Source organism: Lolium perenne, chromosome 3 (assembly GCF_019359855.2).
Source record: "Lolium perenne isolate Kyuss_39 chromosome 3, Kyuss_2.0, whole genome shotgun sequence".
Taxonomy (NCBI): Eukaryota; Viridiplantae; Streptophyta; class Magnoliopsida; order Poales; family Poaceae; genus Lolium; species Lolium perenne.
In genome coordinates, this window is record NC_067246.2 from 332,608,123 (window position 1) to 332,622,498 (window position 14,376).

Here is a 14,376-nt window from a genome sequence, read left to right on the forward strand (position 1 = left end):
GGGTCCGGGAAGATTAGTGAGTAGTGGGTTCCTAACGCGTGATTACACGTCCTCCCGTAGCACTTTTCCGTAAGATTCATCGCGTAAGTCTAGCTTTATTGCGCGTGAAGCCATGGTATTTTTTTTCTTTTTGCGTTAGAGAAACTGGCTTTTTTAGGGGAATTAGAAGAACTCCGTTAAGACCATCTCTAGCACAAGGGCCAAACCCAAAATCTCAAATCCGTATTTGGGGTTCGAAGAACACGCTCGCAGTTCAGATACGGCATATAGAACTGCAAATTAAAAAAAAATACGCGGAAGACTGAATTTGCAATTCATTCGGAGAGTTCATTCCGACAATTCATACGTACATTGGCCTAGATTACAGGAAAAGGAACTCGAACTAGCTATATTTGAGTTGAAATCTGCCGTCACGGCAACCTAAAATAGCAAAATCGGCTCCAGAATACTCACCAGAGCCATGTGTCGTGGCGGCGGCGCGTCAGGGCGTCATTGTTACTCCGTGTCGCTGTCGAGGTTGAGACGCGGCCCTGCTCCTCGGCGATGCGCTTCCATTCAGCGGTCCTGTCCGCGTCGCGCTCGCTTGAACGCTCGACGAGGCCGACCACGGTGGCGAGGTTGCGCTCCTCGACGAAGTCGACGGGAGAGAGCCCCGCGTTCGTGCCGATCTGCGGGAGGAGGCGCTCCAGCTGCGTGTCGTTGTTATCACCAGATTTTAGCCAAGTCAGAGGTGGGCCGTAATTGAGATGGGCTTAAAGAATATGCACGGAAAATATTCCTGAACCGGCCTTGCATAAAGAAGTTTGGGCTAGATAGCCCGTGTATCTGTAAATTATAGTAGGTTACGTGTCGGTTAGAATTAAGAGATAGAGTTTAGCTCGTACACGATTGGGTTTATTCCCAAGTTAGAAAGTCTACGGAGTACGGACTATAAATATGTATCTAGGGTTATTGAGAAAGGAGGACGATCACGTTCACAACAAACCAATCTAGGCGCATCGCCACCCCTTGTTTCGAGGGTTTCTTCCGGGTAAGCGCTATGCTGCCTAGATCGCATCTTGCGATCTAGGCAGTATCTTGTTTATTCGTTATTTATGTGTTGCTCGTACTGAAGCCTTTTTGATGGCGAGCAACACCGTTATCATAGATATTTTAGGGTTAGCATCGGTACTTTCTTGATGTATTCTCTTACACCTATCTTAGGTGTAAGGGCAGCACCTTGCTTAGTCTTTATTTAGTAGATTCGATCCGTTACGGTTGTTCCTTGTTCTTCAAGGATTAGTTTGATATCCATATGGTTAGGCTTTGCAAACGGGTTGAATGATCCAGTAGTGCGTAAGGTACGGTTTGCTGGTCCTAGAAGGGATGTTCCGAGGATCAACTCCATGTTGGTTTTTAGGCCTTTTCTAGGGTTGGTTTTCTGTCATCTTTCGTGTCTGCCAAGCTCAACTACGTGTAGGATGTTCCGGTTATGTGGTGAAAACCCTAAATCGTCGTAGATCGTTTTATCTTAGTATTGATCAAGCAGGACCACCATGTTATCGTAGTATTGAGTTTGAACAACAAGGAAGACGGTGTAGAGTCTTATAATGTTTACAATATGTTTTTTATGTGAGTTTTGCTGCACCGCTTCATCCTTGTGTTTGTTTCAAATAACCTTGCTAGCCTAAGCCTTGTATCGAGAGGGAATACTTCTCATGCATCCAAAATCCTTGAGCCAACCACTATGCCATTTGTGTCCACCATACCTACCTACTACATGGTATTTCTCTGCCATTCCAAAGTAAATTGCTTGAGTGCTATCTTTAAAATTTCCATTCTTTATCTTTACAATATATAGCTCATGGGACAAATAGCCTAAAAACTATTGTGGTATTGAATATGTACTTATGCACTTTATCTCTTATTAAGTTGCTTGTTGTGCGATAACCATGTTCCTGGGGACGCCATCAACTACTCTTTGTTAAATATCATGTGAGTTGCTATGCATGTCCGTCTTGTCTGAAGTAAGGGAGATTTACCACTAAAATGGTTAGAGCATGCATAATGTTAGAGAAGAACATTGGGCCGCTAACTAAAGCCATGATCCATGGTGGAAGTTTCAGTTTTGGACAAGTATCCTCAATCTCATATGAGAAAATTAATTGTTGCTACATGCTTATGCATAAAAGAGGAGTCCATTATCTGTTGTCTATGTTGTCCCGGTATGGATGTCTAAGTGGAGAATAATCAATAGCGAGAAATCCGATGCGAGCTTTCTCCTTAGACCTTTGTACAGGCGGCATAGAGGTACCCCTTTGTGAAACTTGGTTAAAACATGTGCATTGCGATGATAATCCAGGTAATCCGAGCTAATTAGGACAAGGTGCGGGCACTATTAGTATACTATGCATGAGGCTTGCAACTTGTAGGATATAATTTACATAACACATATGCTTTATTACTACCGTTGACAAAATTGTTTCTTGTTTTCAAAATCAAAGCTCTAGCACAACTATAGCAATCGATGCTTTCCTCTTTGAAGGGCCTTTCTTTTACTTTTATGTTGAGTCAGTTCACCTATTTCTCTCCATCTTAAGAAGCAAACACTTGTGTGAACTGTGCATTGATTCCTACATACTTGCATATTGCATTTGTTATATTACTTTGCATTGACAACTATCCATGAGATATACATGTTACAAGTTGAAAGCAACTGCTGAAACTTAATCTTCCTTTGTATTGCTTCAATACCTCTACTATGAATTATTGCTTTATGAGTTAACTCTTATGCAAGACTTATTGATGCTTGTCTTGAAGTACTATTCATGAAAAGTCTTTGCTTTATGATTCATTTGTTTACTCATGTCATTTACATTGTTTTGATCGCTGCATTCATTACATATGCTTACAATAGTATGATCAAGGTTATGATGGCATGTCACTCCAGAAATTATCTTTGTTATCGTTTACCTGCTCGGGACGAGCAGAAACTAAGCTTGGGGATGCTGATACGTCTCCGACGTATCGATAATTTCTTATGTTCCATGCCACATTATTGATGATATCTACATGTTTTATGCATACTTTATGTCATATTTATGCATTTTCCGGCACTAACCTACTAACGAGATGCCGAAGAGCCAGTTGCTGTTTTCTGCTGTTTTTGGTTTCAGAAATCCTAGTAAGGAAATATTCTCGGAATTGGACGAAATCAACGCCCAGGGGCCTATTTTGCCATGAAGCTTCCAGAAGACGGAAGAGAAGACGAAGTGGGGCCACGAGGCGGCGCCACACTAGGGCGGCGCGGCCCAGGTGCTGGCCGCGCGGCCCTAGCATGTGGGCCCCTCGTGACTCTCCCGACTCTGCCCTTCCGCCTACAAATAGTCTTCATCGCGAAACCCCCAGTACCGAGAGCCATGATACGGAAAACCTTCTAGAGTCGCCGCCGCCGCCAATCCCATCTCGGGGGATTCAGGAGATCGCCTCCGGCACCCTGCCGGAGAGGGGATTCATCTCCCGGAGGACTCTACACCGCCATGGTCGCCTCCGGAGTGATGAGTGAGTAGTTCACCCCTGGACTATGGGTGCATAGCAGTAGCTAGATGGTTGTCTTCTCCTCATTATGCTTCATTGTTGGATCTTGTGAGCTGCCTAACATGATCAAGATCATCTATCTGTAATGCTATATGTTGTGTTTGTTGGGATCCGATGGATAGAGAATACTATGTTATGTTGATTATCAATCTATGTGTTGTTTATGATCTTGCATGCTCTCCGTTACTAGTAGATGCTTTGGCCAAGTTGATGCTTGTAACTCCAAGAGGAAGTACTTATGCTCGATAGTGGGTTCATGTCTCCGTGAATCTGGGGGAGTGACAGAAACCCCTAAGGTTATGGATGTGCTGTTGCCACTAGGGATGAAACATTGATGCTATGTCCGAGGATGTAGTTATTGATTACATTACGCACCATACTTAATGCAATTGTCTGTTGTTTGCAACTTAATACTGGAAGGGGTTCGGATGATAACCTGAAGGTGGACTTTTTAGGCATAGATGCATGCTGGATAGCGGTCTATGTACTTTGTCGTAATGCCCAATTAAATCTCACAATACTCATCATATCATGTATGTGCATTGTCATGCCCTCTCTATTTGTCAATTGCCCAACTGTAATTTGTTCACCCAACACGCTATTTATCTTATGGGAGAGACACCTCTAGTGAACTGTGGACCCCGGTCCATTCCTTTATATCGAATACAATCTGCTGCAATACTTGTTCTACTGTTCTCTGCAAACAATCATCATCCACACTATACATCTAATCCTTTGTTACAGCAAGCCGGTGAGATTGACAACCTCACTGTTTTGTTGGGGCAAAGTACTTTGGTTGTGTTGTGCAGGTTCCACGTTGGCGCCAGAATCCCTGGTGTTGCGCCGCACTACATCTCGCCGCCATCAACCTTCAACGTGCTTCTTGGCTCCTACTGGTTCGATAAACCTTGGTTTCTTACTGAGGGAATACTTGCCGCTGTACGCATCACACCTTCCTCTTGGGGTTCCCAACGGACGCGTGCTGTACGCGTATCATCGATCTGGCAGTATTGGGCCTCGCGTCGCCGATCAAGGATATGGCTTTCCAAGCGGAATACACTTCATTGGCGCATATGGTTCAGAAACTATCATTGTATGAGCAGCGCCACCCAGATTTGTACCAGGATAAATTCAAACGACCGGTAATCCTGGTTGAGACAGAAGAAGATGAAGACTCCGCAGGAAACCAGGAGGTAGCCGTGGCTGAATGGGCTCGGGGGGCAAACCCCGTGTCCTGCAAATGGGTTAAACCACAAGGTCCTGTAAAAGGGTTCGACTTCGACGTAAGCAAAGCTGAGCAGATTTTCGATCTATTGCTTAAGGAGAAGCAGCTGAAGCTACCCGAAGGCCATAAAATCCCTACGGCGCAGGAGCTGAACGGAAGGCCATACTGCAAGTGGCACAACTCGTTCACCCATACCACTAGCGACTGCAAAGTGTTGCGTCAGCAGATCCAAATGGCGATAGAACAAGGCCGTCTGATTTTCAGCCAGTATGCCATGAAAGTAGACACGCAACCATTTCCTGCCGTTAACATGGTGGAGCTCAATCACTCTGGGACGCGTCGGCTAGATTTCTCGTTTGACGTTAACATGGCAGGGCCTGTATACCACCCTGGCAAAGACAAAGGAGAGAGCAGTCGTTCTCGTGGTAAGGAAAAGGAGGAGGCCGGTCCACGCGACCGGCCCCGATATGATGACAGACGGTATGTCACAGAAGAACAAGTGAGGAATGTACGGTACCAACGACCACTCTCCGAGCACCTCCTCAACAAATATGAGAGTCAGTACGATCGACGCCGGCGGTACGAGGTAGACGACGAGAAATATCGTTGATCTGACGTAGACAATAGAAGATTTCGTCGGCATGATAGAGACGACGAAGGATATGAGCGCCGCGCCAAGGAGAAGTCAAGACGGCAGGAGGACATGGACAGACACTGGGATTGTCCTTTCTTCAAGCATTGTTGGGATTCAGGAATGAGCCGATTGCCTACATTCGACAACTGCCCGGAGTGTAGACAGAAGAAGAAGGACGCAGGAGACGTGTCAGTGTTCGAACGTCTAGGACCTCTCCGTCTCGGAACAAGCAAGCTGAGTCCTCTCGGGTGTAAGATCTCGAGGAGTTAGAAGATGAAGAAGAAGAAGATAGATACCACCGGCCAAGGTGGTGCCCTGATGGACTCAGTCACTCTCAAAAGCGTAGGGTTCAGCGACTACGTAGCTTGGAGGAAGCCGAGAGGCAGTACCTGCACACGTTGAGGAAGGCGCGGCCCGATCTGGCCGCGAAAATTCAGCAAACTTTGGACGAGGAGGGTCATCCACAGAAGAAATAATGGCGCCCCAAACAAAAGAAAGCCGATGATGAGTCATCGGCTGGCCCAAACATGGTGTTTATACTTCCGCCGGAGTTTTGTGCTCCAAGAACAGAAGAGGCACCTGTAGCACAGCTTGACTGCGGCCCACGACCGGTTATCTTTGAGAAGCCACGAGAAAAAAGCTACAGACATCTGAAGGCCCTGTACCTGAGAGGTTACATCAACGGGCAGCCTGTCAACAAAATGTTGGTTGACACGGGAGCGGCAGCCAATATAATGCCATACTCTATGCTACGACGGCTGGGACGCTCTAGCGTGGATCTGATCAAAACCAACGTCACATTGAGCGACTTCAACGGCCAAGCATCAGAGGCGCAAGGCGTTCTGAGCGTGGATCTAACTGTAGGCCGAAAAACCATCCCCACGTCATTCTTCATCGTTGACAGCAAAAGCACCTACGCTGTCCTGCTAGGGAGGGATTGGATTCACGCTAACAGCTGCATTCCATCCACAATGCACCATTGCCTGATAGAGTGGGATGGAGATGAAGTGGAGGTCGTCCATGCAGATGACTCAGCCGAAATCTCAATGGCTGGCATGAACATTTGGGAAGCAGAAGACCAAGAACCACTCTCTGGAGTCAGTTTGGACGGCTGTGAGCGCATCGAAGTGTCAAAAAACGGGGTGAGGCTGGTCTTATCCACCGGCGTGACAGTGTAGCAAGAGCAAAGTCCACGGACGTACGTGACAAGGCCGATCCCTGTGATCGGCCCCAAAAAATAAGAGGCAATGATCTCAACTCAAGCATGTCACGTAGATATAGTAGAGCACGAACAAGATGTAAACCTTCATTGAGCAATGCAATCAAAATGGGGGCCGATTCCAGCAATCGGCCCATATTTTCCTCGCCATACGTTTTGCCTGTGTTGAGCATCGATCTTGCAGGCGACGGGAAGCTAGGGTATGGGTTTACATCGGCTGATGAGCTAGAAGAGGTTGACATTGGTCCTGGGGATAAGCCACGACCAACTTTTATCAGCAAAAAGTTAGATCCACGTTTGAGGAGCCTGATGATAGCTCTGTTGAAAGAATACCCAGATTGCTTTGCATGGGATTACACAAAGATGACTGGGTTAGACAGGAGCATAATTGAGCATCGGCTCCCTCTCAAAAAAGGATTTCGGCCGTTCCAGCAACGAGCACGTCAGATGAAGGCTGAAATTCTAGAAGAAGTCAAGAAGGAGATCGAGAAAATGTTGGCCGCCGGGTTCATCAGGCCATGCAGGTATGCTGAATGGATCTCCAGTATCGTACCTGTAGAGAAAAAGGACGGCCGATGGCGTGTCGCCATAGATTTTCGAGATCTCAACAGAGCTACCCCAAAGGATGAATATCCAATGCCTGTGGCAGAGACATTGATCAATGCAGCTGCTGGTCATAAGGTGTTAAGTTTCATGGATGGCAATGCCGGCTACAACCAAATTTTCATGGCTCCAGAAGATATACACAAGACTGCATTCAGAGTGCCAGGATCAGTGGGCTTGTTTGAATATGTGGTCATGACTTTTGGACTGAAGAATGCCGGTGCAACATACCAAAGAGCCATGAATTACATCTTTCATGATCTGATCGACAAGTTGGTGGAAATTTACATCGATGACGTGGTGGTTAAATCCGTCTCCATAGAAGGACACCTGGATGATTTGCGATGCATCCTGGACCGAACCAGAAAATTCGGACTAAGAATGAATCCAAATAAGTGTGCGTTTGGTGTAACGGCCGGTCAGTTCTTGGGTTTTTGGTTCATGAACGTGGAATTGAGATCGGCCTGAAAAGTCAGGAGGCAGTACGAACCATGCAGCCACCTACCACGAAGAAGGAACTCCAATGTCTCATTGGCAAAATCAACTTCGTCCGACGGTTCATCTCCAATCTATCAGGACGAATCGAGCCGTTCATGGCATTGGTGAAAATTAAATCTGATGACGAGTTCCACTGGGGGGCAGAGCAGCAGCGGGCGTTTGATGAGATTAAACAGTATCTAACGACGCCGCCTGTGTTAGTTCCGCCTTAGCAAGACAGACCATTTTATGTTTACTTATCAGTAGCCGATACTTCCATCGCCTCAGTGGTAGTGCAACTTTATGAAGGTCTGGAGAAGGTGGCTTTCTACCTCAGCAGAAGGATGTTGGACGCAGAGACGAGGTACCCTGAGATCGAGAAGTTGTGCCTCTGCCTATTTTTCACCAGCACCAAGCTTCGTCACATCTTTCTGTCAGCAGAAATTATCATCATATGCAAATCAGACGTCATCAAACACATGTTGTCGGCTCCTGTGTTGAAAGGCTGACTCAGCAAGTGGATGTTTGCATTATCGGAATTTGATCTCCGGTATCAGCCTGCGAAGGCAGTCAAGGGACAAGCGTTGGCCGATCTGATTGCTGAACGAATCGACACTGATATAGCAGCACTGTCTGTACGTGCATGGGTCATGTTCTTCGACGGATCGGCTTGTGATGATGGTTGTGGCATCGGCATTCTACTCGTGTCGCCTCGGGGGGCAACATATTCCTTCTCCATCAGGTTATCTACCCCTTGCACCAACAATGTCGCTGAGTATGAGGCAATACGCAAGGGAATGGAGCTGCTTTTGGAAGCCGGGGCTGAGGCGGTGGAACTTTTTGGAGATTCAAAATTGGTGATTTCCCAGCTCACGGAAGAATACAAGTGCGAGAGTGAGTCACTCTTCCCATTATGGATGCAATGCCGTGAGCTGATGGCACAATTTAGGTACATAAACTTTAATTGGATCCCAAGGTCACAAAATACCGAAGCCAACGATCTAGCACAGGTGGCATCAGGCTACAAGGACATAACAGATGGAGCCGATGTTCAGGTGTAGTTCCTGGAACAGGATGACTGGAGAGCCGATATCTTCAATTACTTGAAAGATTCGGCTCGGGGGGCACCTAAACGGATAAGGTACAAAGCCATGAAATATGTCCTTATAGGAGATGACATGTTCTACAGGACTCTGGAGGGGTTACTTCTCAAGTGCCTGTGACCAGCCGAGTCGGATCGGCTCTTACACGAGGTACACGAAGGCGCCTGTGGAACTCACCAATCGGCTCATAAGATAAAGTGGCTGATCAGGCGATCAGGGTTTTACTGGCCCACCATGCTTGAGGACTGCTTTAGGTACTATAGAGGGTGCCAAGCGTGCCAGATGTTTGGGAAAATTCAGATGGTGCCTGCATCAGCAATGAACCCCATCATCAAACCTTGGCCATTCCGAGGTTGGGGCATGGATATGATCGGCAAAATCCATCCTGCATCGAGCAAAGGCCATGAGTGGATTTTGGCCATTACAGATTATTTCACTAAATGGGTGGAGGCCGTCCCTATGAAGAAGGTAAAATAGGAAGATGTTATCAATTTTGTGAAAGAACATGTCATTCATAGGTTTGGGATTCCGCAAACCATCACGACTGATGGAGGTTCGGTCTTTATTTCTAAAGAGTTCAGAAAGTTCTGCGTCGACACGGGAATTAAGCTGATCTGATCGTCTCCATACTATGCTCAAGCAAATGGGCAAGCTGAAGCGTCCAACCAGAGCCTTATCAAGCTGATTAAGAGGAAAGTTGACGAGCACCCTAGATGTTGGCATGAGGTATTGTCAGAAGCTTTGTGGGCTTATCGCATGTCATGTCATGGAGCTATAAAAACCTCGCCATACCAGCTGGTCTATGGGCAAGAAGCCGTATTGCCTTGGGAAATTACGGCTGGATCGAGACGTGTTACGTTTCAGAATGATCTAACAACTGAAGAATATGCAGCCTTGATGAGTGATAGTATTGAGGATCTTACGGAACTCAGACTTTGGTCGTTGGAGAAGATTAAAGAGAACAAAGCCAAGGTAGCTCGCGCATACAATAAGAAGGTGAGACCAAAGGAGTTTCAGGTTGGTGATCTAGTATGGGAAGCTGTGTTGCCATTAGGAACTAAGGATAAAGCATATGGTAAATGGTCTCCTAATTGGCACGGACCGTACAGAGTCGACCAGGTTTTGAAAGGTAATGCATACATGCTCGAGCAGCTGGATGGTGTTAAATTCCCAGTAGCTGTCAATGGTCAACATCTCAAGAAATATTTCCCAAGCATGTGGGAGGACGGACAGTGAAATATGGGGGCCGATGCATAAAATCTATGGGGGCCGATGCATAAATTCGGCCAGTAAAAAAAAAAATTTACAGACAAATCACAGCCGATGTACATACATCGACTTTAAAAAAATATGCAAAACAGCAAGATACAAGTACAGCCGATGCATGGATATCGACTTCAGACTAAAAGCCGATGCACAGCCATCGACTCTAGAGGCACAAGCTCACTTGAACAGTTATCATATTACATATAAAGGCTCGACTGAAGGTATGAAGGATGCAGCAGCAGAACGTCTAGAATTATTAGCGAGATGAGACATTAATTCAGGTGTTTACTATTAAATTCCGACACTATGCTCGGATGATGACCATTGGGGATTACCTGCCAGACCAGAGATCGTAGCATTGGCGTGAAAAGATTCTACCATTGGATTCGCTGTGGAGTTGAATTCGCGCGATTGAGATCTAAGGTTGGCATGGCCGTAACTTGGATCTGTTTGAGCGATGATTTGGGGTCCGAGTTTATTCTCTCAGACAAAGGTTGCAGATTACCGTTTGAATAGGCAGCTGATTTGGCCTTACTCGCGTTTTGTGGTGAAGGCCGATGCGCTGCCATCGGCTCTTTGCGCGTTGACTTGCTTTGGCAATCGGCAAAATTTATATGAAAGCAAAATCGGCATAGAAACACTTTCTTCATTAATAAGAGGAGTTTTTTACAAAGAAGAGCCGATTGCTCAAGGAAAGAAGAACAAAAGAGAAGTCGATTACTACTACTAGTCCTATGCTAGTAGTCCCTAATCTAAGGGTCGTCGCTGCCCCCGTCGCCATCGTAGCTGCCGTCGGCGCTGCTACCGGCGGGCTCCTCGTCACTACTTCCGTAGCCCTCGGCAGGGGCTTCTTCCTCCTCGTCGTCGTCGTCGTCATCCGAACCGGCGCGGAAGCGCTTCGCCGGTGGGTAGTCGTCGAAGGAATCGTCGTCTTCTTCTTCCTCCTCCTCGTCGGAGGAGGTGAAGTCGTCCCAGGAGAAGTCGTCATCTTCGCTCTCCGCCTCCAGCTCCCCATCGGTGAGGAATTGGAGGTCGTCGTCTCCGTCGGTCAAGGACTTGTCATCCTCGGACCAGACGGAGGAATCATGGTCCTCCTGGTCCCACTCCTCTGGGGCGCGGCGGTTGTACGCCGCCAGCAAGTCCCACTCCGGTGTCGGCTCCCGAGAGGAGGAGGATGAGGAGGAGAGACCCGATGAGGCAGAGGAGGAGGAGGAAGACATGGCTACAGAGAAAGGGGATTTTTTGCCGATGGCTAGTACGGAGCAAGAGGATGAAGAGGCGAACTGCTCGGCGCGGTTAAATAAAGGGGATATAGTGGAGATTTAATGCTACAGCGGTTTCCGAGGAAGTGGTGCCAAAAAACTGTCAAATCGTGCAGAGAAGCTGAGAAGGCAAGGCATCATGATGAAGGTTACTGCGACGGTTCTGCTCTGCCACGACATGACCCGACGAAAGGAAAACAGAGTGGTTTTGGAATTATCATTGCCAAAACCAGGGGGGCATGTGTTATCACCAGATTTTAACCAAGTCAGAGGTGGGCCGTAATTGAGATGGGCTTAAAGAATATGCACGGAAAATATTCCTGAACCGGCCTTGCATAAAGAAGTTTGGGCTAGATTGCCCGTGTATATGTAAATTATAGTAGGTTACGTGTCGGTTAGAATTAAGAGATAGAGTTTAGCTCGTACACGATTGGGTTTATTCCCAAGTTAGAAAGTCTACGGACTATAAATATGTATCTAGGGTTATTGAGAAAGGAGGACGATCACGTTCACAACAAACCAATCTAGGCGCATCGCCACCCCTTGTTTCGAGGGTTTCTTCCGCTTGCGATCTAGGCAGTATCTTGTTTATTCGTTATTTATGTGTTGCTCGTACTGAAGCATTTTTTATGGCGAGCAACACCGTTATCATAGATATTTTAGGGTTAGCATCGGTACTTTCTTGATGTATTCGCTTAGTTATGCTATCCCTAGATAGGTGTAAGGGCAGCACCTTGCTTAGTCTTTATTTAGTAGATTCGATCCGTTACTGTTGTTCCTTATTCTTCAAGGATTAGTTTGATATCCATATGGTTAGGCCTTGCAAACGGGTTGAATGATCCAGTAGTGCGTAAGATACGGTTTGCTGGTCCTAGAAGGGATGTTCCGAGGATCAACTCCATGTTGGTTTTTAGGCCTTTTCTAGGGTTGGTTTTCTGTCATCTTTCGTGTCTGCCAGGCTCAACTACGTGTAGGATGTTCCGGTTATGTGGTGAAAACCCTAAATCGTCGTAGATCGTTTTAGCTTAGTATTGATCAAGCAGGACCACCATGTTATCGTAGATCTGATACGAATCATGGGTGGATCGGCTCCTTGAGCCGATTCACAGGACAACCTGAGAGCCGATCGAGGCTCGTATTTAATGTTTACGTGTATGCCATGCAGGAAACTAGTCGAAACAATCCATCACCTTCCTGACCAGGTATAGGTCAGGTGGCACCCCCTTGCACCAGCTCGGACGTGCGTGCCGGAGCATTGCGGGCCGTCGCCCGAGGGACCAGGGCCCACCAGCAGTCCTGGGAGCCTCCCGGCTCTAGGTGTTGCCCGTTGCTGCTCGCCGGTGGGTTTTGGCAGGCAACAATCGTCGAGGTAGTACCCGGGCGCGAACTGCGGCTGCGGGAGCCACGACAGCTCGGCGTCGTCCTCCTCTATCTTCACCACCAACCGAAGAGCGCTGGCGGGACCTCGACGACGACGCCACGGAAGGGGAGAAGGCGCGTCCGTGGCGGTAGTGGGCGGACTCCCGCATGGCGAAGGCAGGCGGCGCCGCGACGCCGTGGTTGCGGTAGCGGTAGCTACCGCAGATGCGCGTCGCGTCCGACTTGACCTTCTCCACCCCCGTCTTCTCGCCGGCAGAAGGAGCGGTGGAGCTCCCACCGCGCTCGGTGGAGCGTCCGCCGCGGCCTACCTGGCCGCGCCCTGCCCTGCCACCATCGTCGCCGGCGGGAGATGGGGATGCTCGATCTATACGTGCTCGGTCGATTGCTCGCCGAAGGACCGCTATATATGCGGGTATTTTGACGGTTTGGGCTGCGGCCTGGATCCATTTTCCAGGCGAGACCACCGATGCGGGGTCTAGTCTGGCCTAAAAATAGCCGAAACCCCTATCGACCACCGTCGCATTTCCAGACCAATATGGGAATATGGGGATGTGCTAGAGATGCTCTAAACGTAGCAATCAAATGGACTGGGGTCTTTACATGGAAAGTTGCTCTTTTGAACCGAAGAGCCTTACTCTGGGACTTTGGGAAACGAAAAAATAAATGATAATTCACCAAAAGCATACAGCACATGATGCTGCTAGAAAAACGAACATCAAGAATATGTTTGGATGGTTACGAGAGCAGTAACACCCTAGCTAGCTAGAGTTTAAATCTTAAATTTGACACATTGATGTTTCATTGGATCAATTTCTTGGGGGTGAGCGTATGTTTTCTTTTTCTTTTTTTGGCTGTGTGCATCCGTAATGTTATTAGGACATTACGTTGTTGCAGAGGCTGGGTGTAATTGGTATCTTCTGATATTAATATATCCCTTTATCAGAAAAAAAAATCTTGGAGGTGAGCGTATGTACGTGTGTGAGCGTCTAAGTCTGTACACCACGTGGATTACTCCGCCGTGATACCCAACCCGTCATGGTGCACCAAGCTAATTGTTCAAAAAAATAGTGCCTAACTATTTATTACTATATTATTTTCGAACTTTTATTTTTCTTTCCTAAAAGGAAGATCTTGCGGTCTAAATCGAACCTATTCCTCGGCATGTTATTGCTTGAGTGAAACACTTTGATCAAGTTATAAAGTGACCCGAAGAAAGCAGCGGTCAACACAATGGGCCTCACTTTGATCATGTGTTGAATGTAGAACAAAATTACCGTACCACTGAATATTACTGGCATATACTGTATCGCTGGCATCACCTGTTTTGCTTTTTTTTTGTTGGTTGATCATTGTATCAACTTTAGCTGATCCGTGAGCTGTAATAAGTAGTGTGATGTCGATACTCTAAATAAAGTAATAAAGCAGCCATATGCATCAAAAGAGACTGGAATATCCACCATTTCGAAAAAAAACTGAGTATTACTAATGCACTAAGTAAATCCTAAAAAATGAAAATGTGTGCATGCAGCTCGCATTGACACGACAGCAGCCCACGTATTGCGTGGATCCGTTTATAGATTTCGGTAAAGCTCATATATATCGTGTCTCTATATTAAGGAAACTGCTGGGCG